Source organism: Talpa occidentalis, unplaced genomic scaffold, assembly GCF_014898055.3.
Source record: "Talpa occidentalis isolate TD23 unplaced genomic scaffold, MPIMG_talOcc4v2.1 talOcc4.1602, whole genome shotgun sequence".
Classification (NCBI taxonomy): domain Eukaryota; kingdom Metazoa; phylum Chordata; class Mammalia; order Eulipotyphla; family Talpidae; genus Talpa; species Talpa occidentalis.
The window spans coordinates 766-14,891 of record NW_023601657.1 but is presented as its reverse complement, the minus strand read 5'-3'; the positions used below and the strand labels follow the sequence as shown (position 1 = coordinate 14,891).

The window sequence follows — 14,126 nt, the reverse complement described above, 5'->3', positions numbered from 1 at the left end:
CCCCACTCTGTCTCTAGTGAATCCTCTCATCCCCTCCATACCTCTGGTCTACACCCCAGTTATTCTATGCAATAATAAGTAAAATAAAATCTTACAATAAAGGAATAATTCTTTTTTTCCCACTGATTTATTTTTAAAGATTTATTTATTTATACAAAAGCTGAGGTACAGGCCAGTGTTGGGGGAGGGTGAGAGGATTCACCAGAGACAGAGCGGGGTGCAGAACAGGCAGAAGGACCAAAAGCACTGCTGAGGGGAGCAGCATGCGAGACAGGAGAGGTCTGCCGCCCCTTGTGGGTATCTCCCTGACTGGCTGGGAACCGACTCAGTGCTGCAGAGGATGAGGCCAGCTTCACAGCGCTGCGCTCAACCCACTGTGCCACTGGGGAGGCCTGGAATAATTCTTAAAAAAAAAAGGAATAAGCTGCTTCTTAATTCCTAACTGGCCACAAGGATACAGAATCCCGACTTCATTCCTCCTCTGTTCTCCTACACACCAGTGACCAGACTGCTCACCTGGTCACAAACACACAACACGACCAGTTTCTTCAGTCTTCCGCAAGTTTATATACATAAATATTCTGATGCCTTATTTCTAATATGTGAAATTGTTGTAGAGTAACCCCGATACAAAACGGGGTGCCTGACTGTGGGTCCTCACCCGCACGCTTAAAAGGACTTATCAATGCTCTACTGCAGGCACACGTGAAAGGTTAATAAAAGGTTTATTTACAAGGGAAAGGGAAATGAGGAAATGTACAGTTCTGGGAGAAAAGTGGGAGACAAAGTTTTAAATGAGTCCTACCCGATCCGCCGATCAGGAATCCCAAAATGGCGCTCTGAGAGCTGGCCGCCAGCCAGGAGCGGTGAAGCCAGGAGGCGAGCGATCGCGAGCCAGAGAGAGAGCAAGGCCCACGTGTTTGGTTTTTATATCCAACCTGGCTGCCCAACTCCACCCTCAGGTCCCAGCCACCCTCCCCTTGGTGGTGATGGGATTTGTCTTTCCCAATGTCCTGATGGCTTTAGTCTGGAGTGGGGGTGGAGTCCACAAAGCCTGTATGAGATTATCTCAGGACATCCTTTCCCCCTAACAATTCCCCCCTTTATGGTGACCAACGCAAGGAATGTTACTTTGGGCTGGTCAACCGCGGGTGTAACTTGGAAACCACGTTGGGCGCCAAACTGTTGTAGAGTAACCCCGATACAAAACGGGGTGCCTGACTGTGGGTCCTCACCCACGCGCTTAAAAGGACTTATCAATGCTCTACTACAGGCACACGTGAAAGGTTAATAAAAGGTTTATTTACAAGGGAAGGGGAAATGAGGAAATGTACAGTTCTGGGAGAAAAGTGGGAGACAAAGTTTTAAATAAGTCCTACCCGATCCGCCGATCAGGAATCCCAAAATGGCGCTCTGAGAGCTGGCCGCCAGCCAGGAGCGGTAAAGCCAGAAGGCGAGCGATCGCGAGCCAGAGAGAGAGCAAGGCCCACGTGTTTGGTTTTTATATCCAACCTGGCTGCCCAACTCCACCCTCAGGTCCCAGCCACCCTCCCCTTGGTGGTGATGGAATTTGTCTTTCCCAATGTCCTGATGGCTTTAGTCTGGAGTGGGGGTGGAGTCCACAAAGCCTGTATGAAATTATCTCAGGACATCCTTTCCCCCTAACAAAATCACTCTTTTCCTGGTCACATACACACATTTTTTTTCCAATTCACACCTTAACAATTTTATTGTTTTATTATTATTATTTAATTATCATTCTAATGTTTAATAATTAGAATTTAATAATCATTTCATTATTTAATTATTTCAGCTTGGGGCGGAGCAGGTCCAACTGCCTACTGGCCCCACCCAGCCTGGGGTCCACTTATGGTCCCGCCCCAGGCTAGCATGGGGGCAGAGGAGATCTATCTGCAGGCCAGGCCCAGCCCAACCTGGGTGTGTGTGTGTGTGTGTGTGTGTGTCTGTGTGTGTGTGTGTGTGTGTGTGTGTGTGTGTGTGTCTGAGGAGGTCGACCATGTGGCCGGTCCCTCACTAGCCTGGGGGTTTTAGATATCTCCCTGCTAGGCGGCCCCAGCACACCCTGGTGTCTGAGGAGGTCGACCTTCTGGCCGGCCCTTCCCAAGCATGGGGCTGAAGAGGTTTCCCTGCTGGCCGGCCCCAGTCCAGCCGGGGGGCTGATGAGGTCGACGTGCTGGCCGGCCCCCGTCCAGCCAAGGAGCTGATGAGGTCGACCTGTCGGCTGGACCCTCCCAAGCCTGGGGGCTGTAGATGGCTCCCTGCCGGCAGCCCCAGCCCTGTGGGAGTCTGAGGAGTTCGACCTGCTGCCCGACACCAGTCCAGCCTATAGGCTGAGGAGGTCGACCTGCTGGCGGGACCCTGAGCAGACTGTGGGCTGAGAGGTGTATGTGCCGGCCAGCCCCAGCTGAGCCTGGGGGCTGAGGAAGTCGAGCAGCTGGCATGTCCCAGCCTATCCTTCGGGCTGAGAATTTCCTCATGCATTCAATTATTTGGTAATTATTCTTTATTAATTATGTGATACACATTGGATTAAAGTAATATTTTCATTATTTTATAATAGTTATTGAAGGATTGCTTAATCGTCATTTAATTATCTAATAATCATTTAATTACGGTATAATTAGTTTTTAATTATTTAATTATTTTAATGACTATGATTATTATTTAGTTGTCTGATGAAAATTCAAATACTCTATAATATCTACTTAATTAATTTTAGTTTTTATTACTTTCTCATTATTTAATTATCGATCTGCTTTTAATATCTTAATATCTTTTAATTTTTTATACTTGTTATGCCCTAATGATTTAATCATCATTTCATTCTTTAATAATCACTTAATTGCTTTTCAATTATTATTTAATTATTTAGAAAGCATTTTGCTGTTTTATAATTAATCTTTCATTCTCATTCATTGTTCTCTTTTTATAATTCAATCATTTCATTACTTCATTATTTCAGCTTCGGGGCTCTGCAAGTCCACCTTTCTGCCGGCCACAGCCCAGCCGAGGGGCTTAGGCCGTCGACTTGCTGGCCGGCTCCAGCTGTCCGTAGACTCTGGATATGGACCTGCTGCCCGGCCCCCTCCCAGCCTAGGTGCTAATGAGGTCGACCTGCTGGCCGGCCTCACCCCAGCCTGCAGTGTGCGGATGTCGACCTGCTAGTCGGCCCCTCCCCAGCCTGTGTGCTGGGGAGGTCGACCTGCTGGGAGGCCCCAGCCCAGCCTCGAATCTAAGAAGGTTGACCTGCTGGCCGGCCCCTCCCGAACCTGGGGGCTGAGGAGGTTGACCTTCTGGCCAGGCCCAACCCACTCTGTGGTCTGAGGAGGTCGACCAGGTGGCCGGCCCCTCCCTAGCCTGGGGGCTTTAGATATCTCCCTGCTAGACTTCTCCTGTCTCAACCACTGCTCCCCTCAGCAGTGTGTTTCATTCAGTTTGCCTGTTCTGCTCCCCACTCTGTGTCTGGTCAATCCTCTTAGCCCCCTCACCTCTAGCCTACATCCCAGTTCTTCTGTGCATAAATAAATATATCTTTAAAAAATAAATAAAAATAAAATAAAGTTATTGAATGCAACTTACTCATTTTGCATTGGTCCGATTCACTTTAACCACTGAATCTGAAGCAGAATTGACATTCACTGAACACATACCTTACCATAACTCTGCTTTTATTGCTGAATGTCAGATGAACTGGTCAAGTTAGCAACAATATAATTATGCTTATTTCCTTGCTAATGTATATCTACTCTTTTCAATTTTTTATTTAATGTTTTTGAATTAACATTGTTTTACAACTTTATATAGTTTTCGGATCAGATGACAGCACTAGAGTTGAATATCTGTATTATGTACTACATCACAATCTCCACCAAATTTGCTTTCCATCCTCCACCTTGACCCTTCATTTTAAAAAATCATTTATTTATTAAGAACTGGGGTGCAGGCCAGAGGTACTGTATCCTGGTGGGTGAGAGGATTCACCAGAGACGGAGTGGGAAATAGAACAGGCAGACTGACTACTTTTTAAAGAAAGATTGAACAAGTTGATAAGGCTAGCAGGCTGACACCAATGGAAAGGTTCACCTCCTAGATGGGATCCTGACCCAGAAACCACTCTATAAAATGACTAGGGATCTAGTCAGAGAAGCAGTGGGCATTTTTGGGCAGTTGATTGTTGGAAATATTCAAGGACAGTAGCATATGGCTTGAGACATGTTTCCAAAACTGAGAGCTTGGAGACAGAGACTGGTCTGTGCAGGAATATAAGTTCTAAAACGCTGAAGGCAATGAAAATCAAGACTGAAGTTGGGTCTATTCACCAAACTTCACAGTTTTTCAGTGGTAAAATATGTATGAAAAGTGTAAGGACAAGAATGTGCTAACCTGGGATGCCCTGAGAGGTCAGAGATGAAACAAAACTGTTTTGCCAAAAGAACAAATGATAGACAAAAGTAACAGATATGATTGGAAATGTTTTGGGCTGAATTGTATCCCTCTTAAAATTCATATGTTAAAACCCTGTCCCCAGGGTGACTGTAATTGGTGGTAAGAACTTTGCAGAGGTAAGTAAGTTATTAAAAGTCATAGAGTATGGCCAAATCCAGTAGGACTGGTGTCACTATTGAAAATGAATAAACGCCAAGTATTTACCCAAAGAAAGGACATACCCTGTGAGGACACAGTGGTAAGGCAAACCATCTCCAAGCCAAGGAGAAAGGTTCTGTCAGAGACCAACACTAACAGTATTTTAATCTGAACTTCCAGCCACCAGAGCTGAGAAAACAAATATCTGTTATTTAAGCACCCAGTGTGAGTTACTTTGTCATGGTCACTGGAACAGACAAATACAGGAATATACAATTTAAAGTTTCCAACTTTAAAGAAGAATGATCCATGTTTTTGGCTAATTCCTTAAGTAGAATGTCTTGGTAAATAAATAAAGGAGTATGTTTTGAGCCATTTCATATAGCAGTAAAAAGAAATAATAGATGCAGGGCCTCTCCCTCATGGTGCAAGGGGTTAAGTCGCAACACCATGGAGGTATCCGCAGCCAGTGCAGCACAAGTTCAATCCCCACCTAGGGAGGTGACCCACATGGCACAGCAGACCTCTCCTGTCTTGCCTGTTACTTCCCAGTACTGTATTTCAGTCAGCCTGCCTGTTCTGCTTCCCACTCTGACTGGTGAATCCTCTCACCTCCTGCACCTCTTGCCTGCACCCCAGCTATTATATGCATAAATAAATAGATCTAAGAAAAATAACATATTGGGGCAAATGAGATTTTTAAAATATTTGAGCAAAGACATTTTTCTTCTCCTTTATTTTTCCCTGATATTAACTATATCTCAAACTTTTCACAAAGGTTTCAGTAGAACACCCCAAGGTGCCATGAGTTTGTCAGCCACTAATCCAAAGTCTAGTTGAAGCTTTGATACAATCTGGGATATCATGGCAAAATCACTTACATTTTGGTGTCTCAATTTCCACATTTTAAGAAAATTTGGATTAGACTAGCACTACTAATGTGTGAATGAGGTTTACTGCAATCACAAGATCAAAAATCCGTGCAGAAACATAGACTGTGCAAGCTTGAATAGACCTCTCTGTCACAGAATTTCTTGGAGCATTTTAAAGTCAATGTGCTCTACAAAGCCACAAGGAAAGGATACCACACACAATATCCCTCACGTGTTGTTTTGGCACACAGCACTGGAGACAGGTTACATTAGGAAGAGGCTACTATTCGCTATAATTCCCCCTGGATCCCAAATGGTCAGATCCCTTTGCTCATAATGTATTATGGTCACATCCAGAGCCTCCTAGTTCTTTGACTGTTTATTCACTAAGAAAGAGTAATAATGAAGTGAAGGGTGTTTTAGGAGGTCTACATCCCAGAAAAAAATCCTTAAGAAACCACAACTATGCTCTATACTCCAGGAAACAAGAATCTTTAAAGGGATAATTAGTGGAGGATTTGAAACTCCACACACTCTCTGCACTTTCCATTTTTAAGGAAGTTTCCTTAAAATGTACCTGTTTTCCTATTTCAGTCTGTTTCAGCATTTTTTAAAGATTTATTTATTTATGAATACAAGAGCTGGGGCACAGGCCAGAGATGCGGGGGTGGTGGTGGTGAAAGGATTCCCCAGAGACAGTGTGGGGAACAGAACAGGCAGACTGACTGAAATACACTGCTGAGGGGAGCAGTGGGCTGGACAGGAGAGGTCTGCTGCGCCATGTGGGTAGCCCCCTGGCTGGCCAAGGGATCGAACTTATGCTGCAGAAGCTGCCGATTGCTTCATAGTGTGGTGCTTAACCCCATGTGCCACCAGGGAGGCCCTGTTTTAACATTCTTTTGTTATAAAGACATATGTGATATTTGGGTTTTGCTGTTTGTGTCCCATAGCATAGAATAATATATTCATGCAAACAAAGAAATGGACTTGAAAATTAATTGGAGGAAAATGCAGGAGATAAATGGACAAGTAGTTATTTATAAATGGGAATTCAGCAAAATTATTAGGAGACAAGTGTGTCATGCTGACCATTGCCAATCATCTTGACCAAGGTTCTTTTGGAGGAATAAGTAATTGCTTGCTTTTGGCATCATTCTCACCATGGACATATGTTTTGCATTGTCAAATGGTTCCTTAGGATCAAGATGATATAGTATAATGCAGCTAGGTTCATTTAATTTGCATTAAACAATGCACAATGTACTAGTTTTTCTGTACTTTTTTTCTTGACCTTATAGAAATGGCCTCAGATAGACTCATTGACCTTCAATCATAAATCAGCCCTTTACTGGTAAAGAGGTGAAGTGGATTAACAATGGATTTACTTGTAAATTGAGAAGAGATAAATCTTTGTTCCCTCCAGGGTAGTGCTGTATTTATAGATTGGAAGGCAGAACCACGTTTCAAAAAGCACTTTACAGGAAGGTAAAGTCTTCAAGACCTTGGGTGTTTATGATCTCTGAAACTTGTATATCTGCACAATTGTTGTAAAATACGCTAATAAAATAAAATAGGATGTTGCTTTATATTTGCCTGTGTTACAACCTGAGGTGTTGTACAGGTAGAATGAAGGCTACAAAAAATAAACTCATAAGCTGAAACTTAATTCCGTTGGGAAACCCACCACTTTTATTTACAGGTCTATAAGCCTAACAGATTAAAATAACTAAGAAAATGTATTACAAGTGTATTTCATACCACTCTCCAATCAAGTTCCCTGAATGATCTGTAAGCATTTCATCCCATAAACCTGCCTGGTAAATATCTGTTAACTTGAATATGTGGAATTAATTTCTTCATTAGAAGTAACCTAAACCTACATACAGAATAATAGGACGGCATGATGGGCCTGGTCTTTAGCTAGTTTGTGATTATATTACACTACACAGATATATCCTTGACTGCAAAATGACAGAATAATTTTAGAAATTTGCAATATAAAAAGCAAGCACATTTGGCATATGAAATAGTGTCGGAGATTTCAGAGCAATATTAAAATCTGCATTATATTTTTAAAACATGGAAATCTGCTTCTAGCAAGAGTCAAGCACTTTAACCAGTATGAAAAAATCAATCAGTTTTTAGATATTGTAATCTATTTCTAGGTTATCCAAGTCAGCTCTTTGGATATTTTTAGCTATATCTATCTACCACAAAGCATTAAGCAAATGACAACATGGGTCAAACATTAAGAATTTAAATGTCGGGGGCCTCCTTGGTGGCACAAGGGGTTAAGTTGCACCACTATGAAGCTATTCTCAGCCACTGCAGCACTGCATTCATTCAATCCCCAGCCAGGATGCTACCCGCATGGCATAGCAGACCTCTCCTGTCTCACCTGCTGCTCCCCTCAGCAGTGTATTTCAGTCAGTCCGCCTGTTCTGCTCCCCACTCTGTCTCTGGTGACTCCTCTCAGCCCCCATGCCTCTGGCCTGTACCCGAGTTCTTGTATGCATAATAAATAAGCCTTAAAAAAAGAATTTAAATATTAACCAATACTGAATGGGGACTACTGTCTGCACAAATACACTGCTCTGTGTCATTCTTCATGGGCTCATATGATAAAGTGTTATATGAGATGGAAGAATGACAACACGATCTTCCCACTCTCTGAAATGTGTACTTGACATCTTCAACCTAAATAATCATGAAGGAAAATTGACTTCAGGAAAATCAACTCTGCTACCACTTAGTAACACCTAAAAATATGACCCAAAAGGATCAACATGTTAATAGATAACTTCAACATGTTTCTGAACAAAACTCAATAATGTTTGTAAAAACAAAAATCTATACCGTACCCAACAATGTGAAAATCTAAAATGCCTGCCATCCAATTAAAAATTATGAGACCTTTAAAAAAAGAGGATAACACAAACATCGATTGATTGAAATAGACCCAGAAATGACATTAGTGGCAGAATTAGTAGACTAGGACATGAAAACAAATATTATTGCTGAATTCTGTGTGTTCAAGAAGCCGAAGAATAGATTGACCACATTAAGAGGAGATATAGACTATATAAAAGAGGCACACATTAAAATTCAAGAGATGAAAATTGCTATGTCTGAGATTGAAAAGTTCACTGCATAAAATCAATGAGAATCAAGCGCACTGAAAGAACTGCAAGGAGAAATAAATGAATCTACTGACATAGTTGGATATTTCTACACCCATCACACTCATTCTGGACAAATCCAGAGGGAAAACTCTGTGAAGACATAGTGGAACTCAAGAGTAGTGTCAATTAATTGGATAGCTATAGAATTTTTCATCTAACAGCAGGTGGGCCCATTCTGGTGGCCTAGGGGTTAATCTCAGCCCTATCACCCCTATGGGCCTGAGTTCCATCCCTGCCAGGGAGTTAACTCACATAAGGTACAGCAGACCTCTCCAGTGGTGCCCCACTGCTCCCCTTAGCAGTGTGTTTTGGTCCTTCTGCCTGTTCTGCTCCCCACTCTGGTGAATCCTCTCACCCCCTCATCTCTGACCTACACCCCAGTTACTTATTTAATTATTTACTTATTGTTGTGTATTAAATCTCAAAAGAAAGTAAAAAATAGTTTTTATTGGGCAAAAATGAAAACACAACTTATCAAAATATGTGGAATATAGAGAATCCAGTGTACCAAGGGCTATTCATAGCCTTGAATTTATATAAAAAGAAGAAAGATGTAAAACGCATAATACAAGTTTCCACATTAGGAAACTAGAAAAAGATGACAAAAGTAAGGCCATAGCAAGTAGAAGAAAATAAATAATAATGCCTAGAGCAGACATTTGTGAGATTGGAAACAGGAAATTAATGGAAAAAATAAATGGAGACAAAAATTATTTCTTTAAAAAGATCGGTAAAATGTATAAGGCTCTAACAAGATTCAGTAAGACGAGAGTAGGGCACAGTCTGCTAACTTGAGAAAATAAAGTGTCACAAGTTCCATATAATTGTAAAGGATTACAGAAGAAGAAAGAGAAGGAGAAGAAACTATAAACAAGTCTGTCCACAAATTGGATAATCCTGAAATGAACCAATTCCTTGAAAAATACAATATGTTCAATCTCACAAACAATTCCTCTTCTGGGTACATATCCAAATGGATGAAATCACTGTATCTGTTCCCCATGTTCACTGCATCATTATTTACAACAGTCAATACATGGAATCAACCTAAGTGTTCATTTATGGATAGTTGGATAAATACTGTATGATTTCACTTAATGTGGAATGCCAAAAAACCCAAACTCGTAAACAGAGAAAATATTGGTGGTTGCCAGGGGTATTGACTAGGGTATTGATTAGGATCTTTATAGTTGAAATGTTTAGTAAAATAATGCCCTAACAAGTTTTGAACAGATACAAATAGTTTACTGTTCACAACTTTGAAAATGCCAAAAAATATAAGAAAACATAGAAACAATTTTCCATTTTGTACCCACTGATATTGCCACTTGTCATAGTTTTTCAAATACTCTAGGGGTATTGACTAGGGGTGGGAAAAATGGATGGTAATGGTCAGAAGGTACAAGTCATAAGATAGATAAGTTCTGGGGATTTAATGAACAGCACGGTGACTATCGTTGGCAGTGGTTTAGTGTATACTGAAGAGCTGATAAACATGCTCTTAAAAGTTCACGTCCCAAGGAAAAAACAATTGTAACTATATGAGGTGAGGATGGTTAACTAAATCTATTGCAGTAATCATTATGCAATGTGCGCATATATGAAATCATTAAGATAAATAAACAATGATGTGCTATGTAAATTACACCTCAATAAAATTGGCCAAAATGCAGAGCTTATATCCATTACATCTCATAGAACTTTTCAAAAATGAAAGAAACGACAAATAATATCAAGTAGAGAGAGTAAGAGTTATGCATGTGGGAAGACCTAATGTTTAACTTTATTATTCACAGTTTAGCTTTGGTTTGACTCATATGTTCATAGGTCCTTTTCATGTTAGTAAAAATAATAAAATGATTAGATAATATCAGGGCAGAATGATACAATAATGAGCGTTTTAAAACCATGGCTGTAATGTTTAATCTGATTCTCTACAACTTTTCTCCCCAAAGTTACAAATGATAATAAAATTTTTCCAAAGTCTATTCAAATGGTGTTGAAACTTCACAGTGAATGACATCGACAAATTAATTTCTATGATATCTTGAAGTAGAAGACCTGTGCATTTCTCTGTGCATTCAGACATGGAACTTGACAACCTATTCTGCACAGGGGAACTGGTAATGCCTTGACTTTAGGAAAAGGTGGACAGTTGCTAGTCTTCTGTTTTTTTTTTTTTCTTCCTTGTGGCAAAGGGTGGAGTGATGTGTGAATATGTGATGTTCTTCTGAGGTTTCTGGCATGTATCACACCTCTGACCATGATCTCAACTGGAAAACTCGAGCCAATTATATTCCCATAGGTGTTAGCGGACCTTAAATCATGGTTTGGTAATGTGTTTAAAGCTATAATTTTAATAGTCCTGAAATACTCAGGTTTTTTGCTAGGAAGATAATGATATAAAGCTAAGAGCTATGGATTCTTTAAAACAGATGTTGGTAGATGGCTTTTCTCATTACACAATTACAGACAGAAAAGTCACATAGATTACAACCTGGAGGATGGTCTTGGAGTCGTACAATCATTCTGTTCTCAATGGTTAGAGAAAAACGTAAGATGTCAGAAATCAGTGTGTAATCCTTTATGTTCATTCCAGAATTTTTTTATAGGGGTAAATTGTTGGTTATTCAAGAGATCACTATATAACTTTTCCAACTGTATGAGTCTTTATAGTTGAAATGTTTAGTAAAATAATTTCCTAACAAGTTTTGAACAGATACAAATAGTTTACTGTTCACAACTTTGAAAATGCCAAAAATATAAGAAAACATAGAAACAATTTTCATTTTGTACCCATCCATATTGCCATGTCTCATAGTTTTGCAAATTCTCTGTGCTTGTGTCACAGGTCACAACCTCAGGAGATTTTTTAAGCGTGATATGAAACCACTGCCATCCATGGAGGGCCTGGAAAGATCTTAGAATATTGGTAGGTGGCATTTTTAATAATGAATGGTACGTACTTAACAAAACTTTGTCTTGGTCAGCTATAAGACAAGGGGTTTTCTGAAAAGTTAATGTAATCACCGAAACCGAAAAGTTTATGTCATCACCTGTATTGTCTAAATTGTCTAAACATTTTTCTTTTTCAGTCATATGTCCTTGGGCAGCTTCTAGGAGCAAGGAAGGCAAACAGAGTGTATACTGATGGGAGAAGAGGTACAGCGCCTTTAATATCCCAGGTCCAACTTTGAATCAACAAGTGCTCACATTCTCGTGGTTGCCTTCCTCAACACAAGAGACATCCTAAGTTTTCTAATTACCAAACAAGCGAACACACACAAAAACAACCTCCCCCAAACCCAGCAGCTGAAACAGAGCTAAGAGGCGGGGACATGATGTTTTCAACATAGACCAACACTGCTCGCTCCCTTGTCATACCGTGCATATTAAATCAGATGACCGTCATAGTTGTACAGTGCCTCGATCACCACAAAGGTCGCTGCAGAAGAGTGTCAGCGGAGCAGACACAGCCCCCTCTGCTCCAGTTGAAACTTTGACATAATTGACATCATTTTTCTCCGTTCCCACTCATTCTACTTTGTACCGCTGTGCTTCAGCCAGTCTTCCACCGGTCTTCATTGATTGCCTCTTGGGAAGACTTAGTTGGGATATACCCATCAGGTTATGGTTGTGACAAATACCAGTGTTCGGTTATTTCAGGCATATAAGTATCAGGCGTCCCTCAGGTCGTAAAATAGCTCTTCCTACTCACAATGTGAGTTCCCCCACCTGTCACAGTGAGCAGGATCATTACTAGTCAAACAATTATGGCAACTAGATCATCATCAATAGATAAAATCTTTTATTTGCCTATTAGCATGCCAGCATAAATGCACAAAATATGTAGCCCTTTGTATCTTTAATTTTAGTGGTATTCTCATTGTAATGTCTTGTAAAATCATTTTCCCACCCCCACCCCATGGAGGCAAGATTTTTATTTCAGTGAAATTAACTTTTACAGATGAGAAGTGTAAATTACATTAAGTGGTCAGTATGAATGATGGTGACTAGAGCTCATCGTACTTCCATTCCTTAACTCTCAGACCCATCTCGTCTAGCTACTGGGGATACAGCACCATAAATAGTCCAATAGTTTAGTTTTATATACTGTGCTCAGCTCCTCAGGGTACTGTCTCCAGCCAGCCCCTTTGCTGGTTTAATTGATCATTCTGTATTCTTATTATTCTGGACTCTCTTGATGCTCCTGCATATGTCAGAGCAATGATTGCTATATGCCTATTAGTCCAAATTATTGTTTTTCGTCTAAGGCAATGCAATGTGAATTCCCATGTTGTTAACCAAGCTTCTGTAATTTTCAGACGGTGGTACTAGAAGACACTTACAAGCTAAGAAATATCTGGAGGATATGGAGAGATAAATCACTGCACCTTCCAAGATGTAAGCCTTCTGATAAAATCACCTGCCACTAAATGACTCCCTGGTTTTCAAGATATAAGTTACTTCATCATATACACATATCTTTCATCCAAGCTTACTTATCCTCAGTATTTCGATCTTATTTTTTTCTAGGATTCTGAACAACCACACAAACTATTCTTTAATGCCCAGAAATGTATGGCTTCTTCTACTTAATCCATTTCTTCTATACAACGTGAAGAAAACAAGTGCAAAGGATAGACTAAGGTCATGGACTACAGGTGCTTTGCTGGTAGGTTAACTATGGCGACCACACTTGAGGGGAGAAATCCTACACTAACAAAGAACTAACAAGGATGTACAACAATGTACTTTATTTTTAAAATATAGAAATACAGAGAAAAAATAAGTGCACAATTGCAGATGTGTTCATTGAGAGATTGCAGAGCAGCAGCAATGGCGCCACATTGTGGCAGCGGGTCATTTTTCTGCTAGCAAAGTTATCTCTCAGAATTGAGTTCTTTTCATTCATTGGTTTTGTGTAGCCCCTCATGAGGCCCATAGATGTGAATTAAGAGATGAGAGTCAGTACAACAAGGAAAGTCAACATCTGTTCGTGTACCTTACTTGTGCCTTATAGATTTGATTTTACTTGATTCCAAATATCTCACTTTTATCACACCATCAAAGATTGCTGTGTCTGTCCAATCTATTGACTCAATAGATAATCATGTTCAGCTTATGATGAGAATCCATTCAGAAAGGAGAATTATAGAGTCATAAATTTTATATTGCATAGTCATAAACTAAAATAAATGTAGGTAAATAAAGGAAAAAGAAACATCAGTCAATAAAATATTTTTTATTTATATTTGATCTAATAGGTATGCATTTGTCAAAGGTATACAATACCAGTGTAAGAGGGAGAGATCAGTACGTATTTCCTGTGAGGGGGTGAGGATGTAGCTTGAGATCATCATCAAGGGCCAGTGATTTCATCAATCACGCCCATGTTAGGAAGCCGCCACAGAACCCCAAAAGGACAGCCTGTAAGAGCTTCTAGCTTGATGCTCCAGGCCCTCAA

The 14,126-nt window shown here is 40.3% G+C and overlaps 1 long non-coding RNA gene across 3 annotated transcripts; it reads left to right on the top strand.

The window, feature by feature from the left end:
- The first annotated feature begins 1,942 nt into the window (after positions 1-1,942).
- Positions 1,943-13,883, top strand: LOC129146046 (uncharacterized). 3 transcript variants are annotated; one of them, XR_008552360.1, is made up of 4 exons: positions 1,943-2,513; positions 2,984-6,962; positions 11,511-11,821; positions 12,985-13,883. It is a non-coding gene; the product is annotated as an uncharacterized LOC129146046 (long non-coding RNA). The 3 variants fall into 3 exon arrangements; XR_008552361.1 differs by having other exon boundaries at positions 11,511-13,063; positions 13,196-13,883; XR_008552359.1 differs by having other exon boundaries at positions 11,511-13,883.
- Positions 13,884-14,126: the final 243 nt, after the last annotated feature.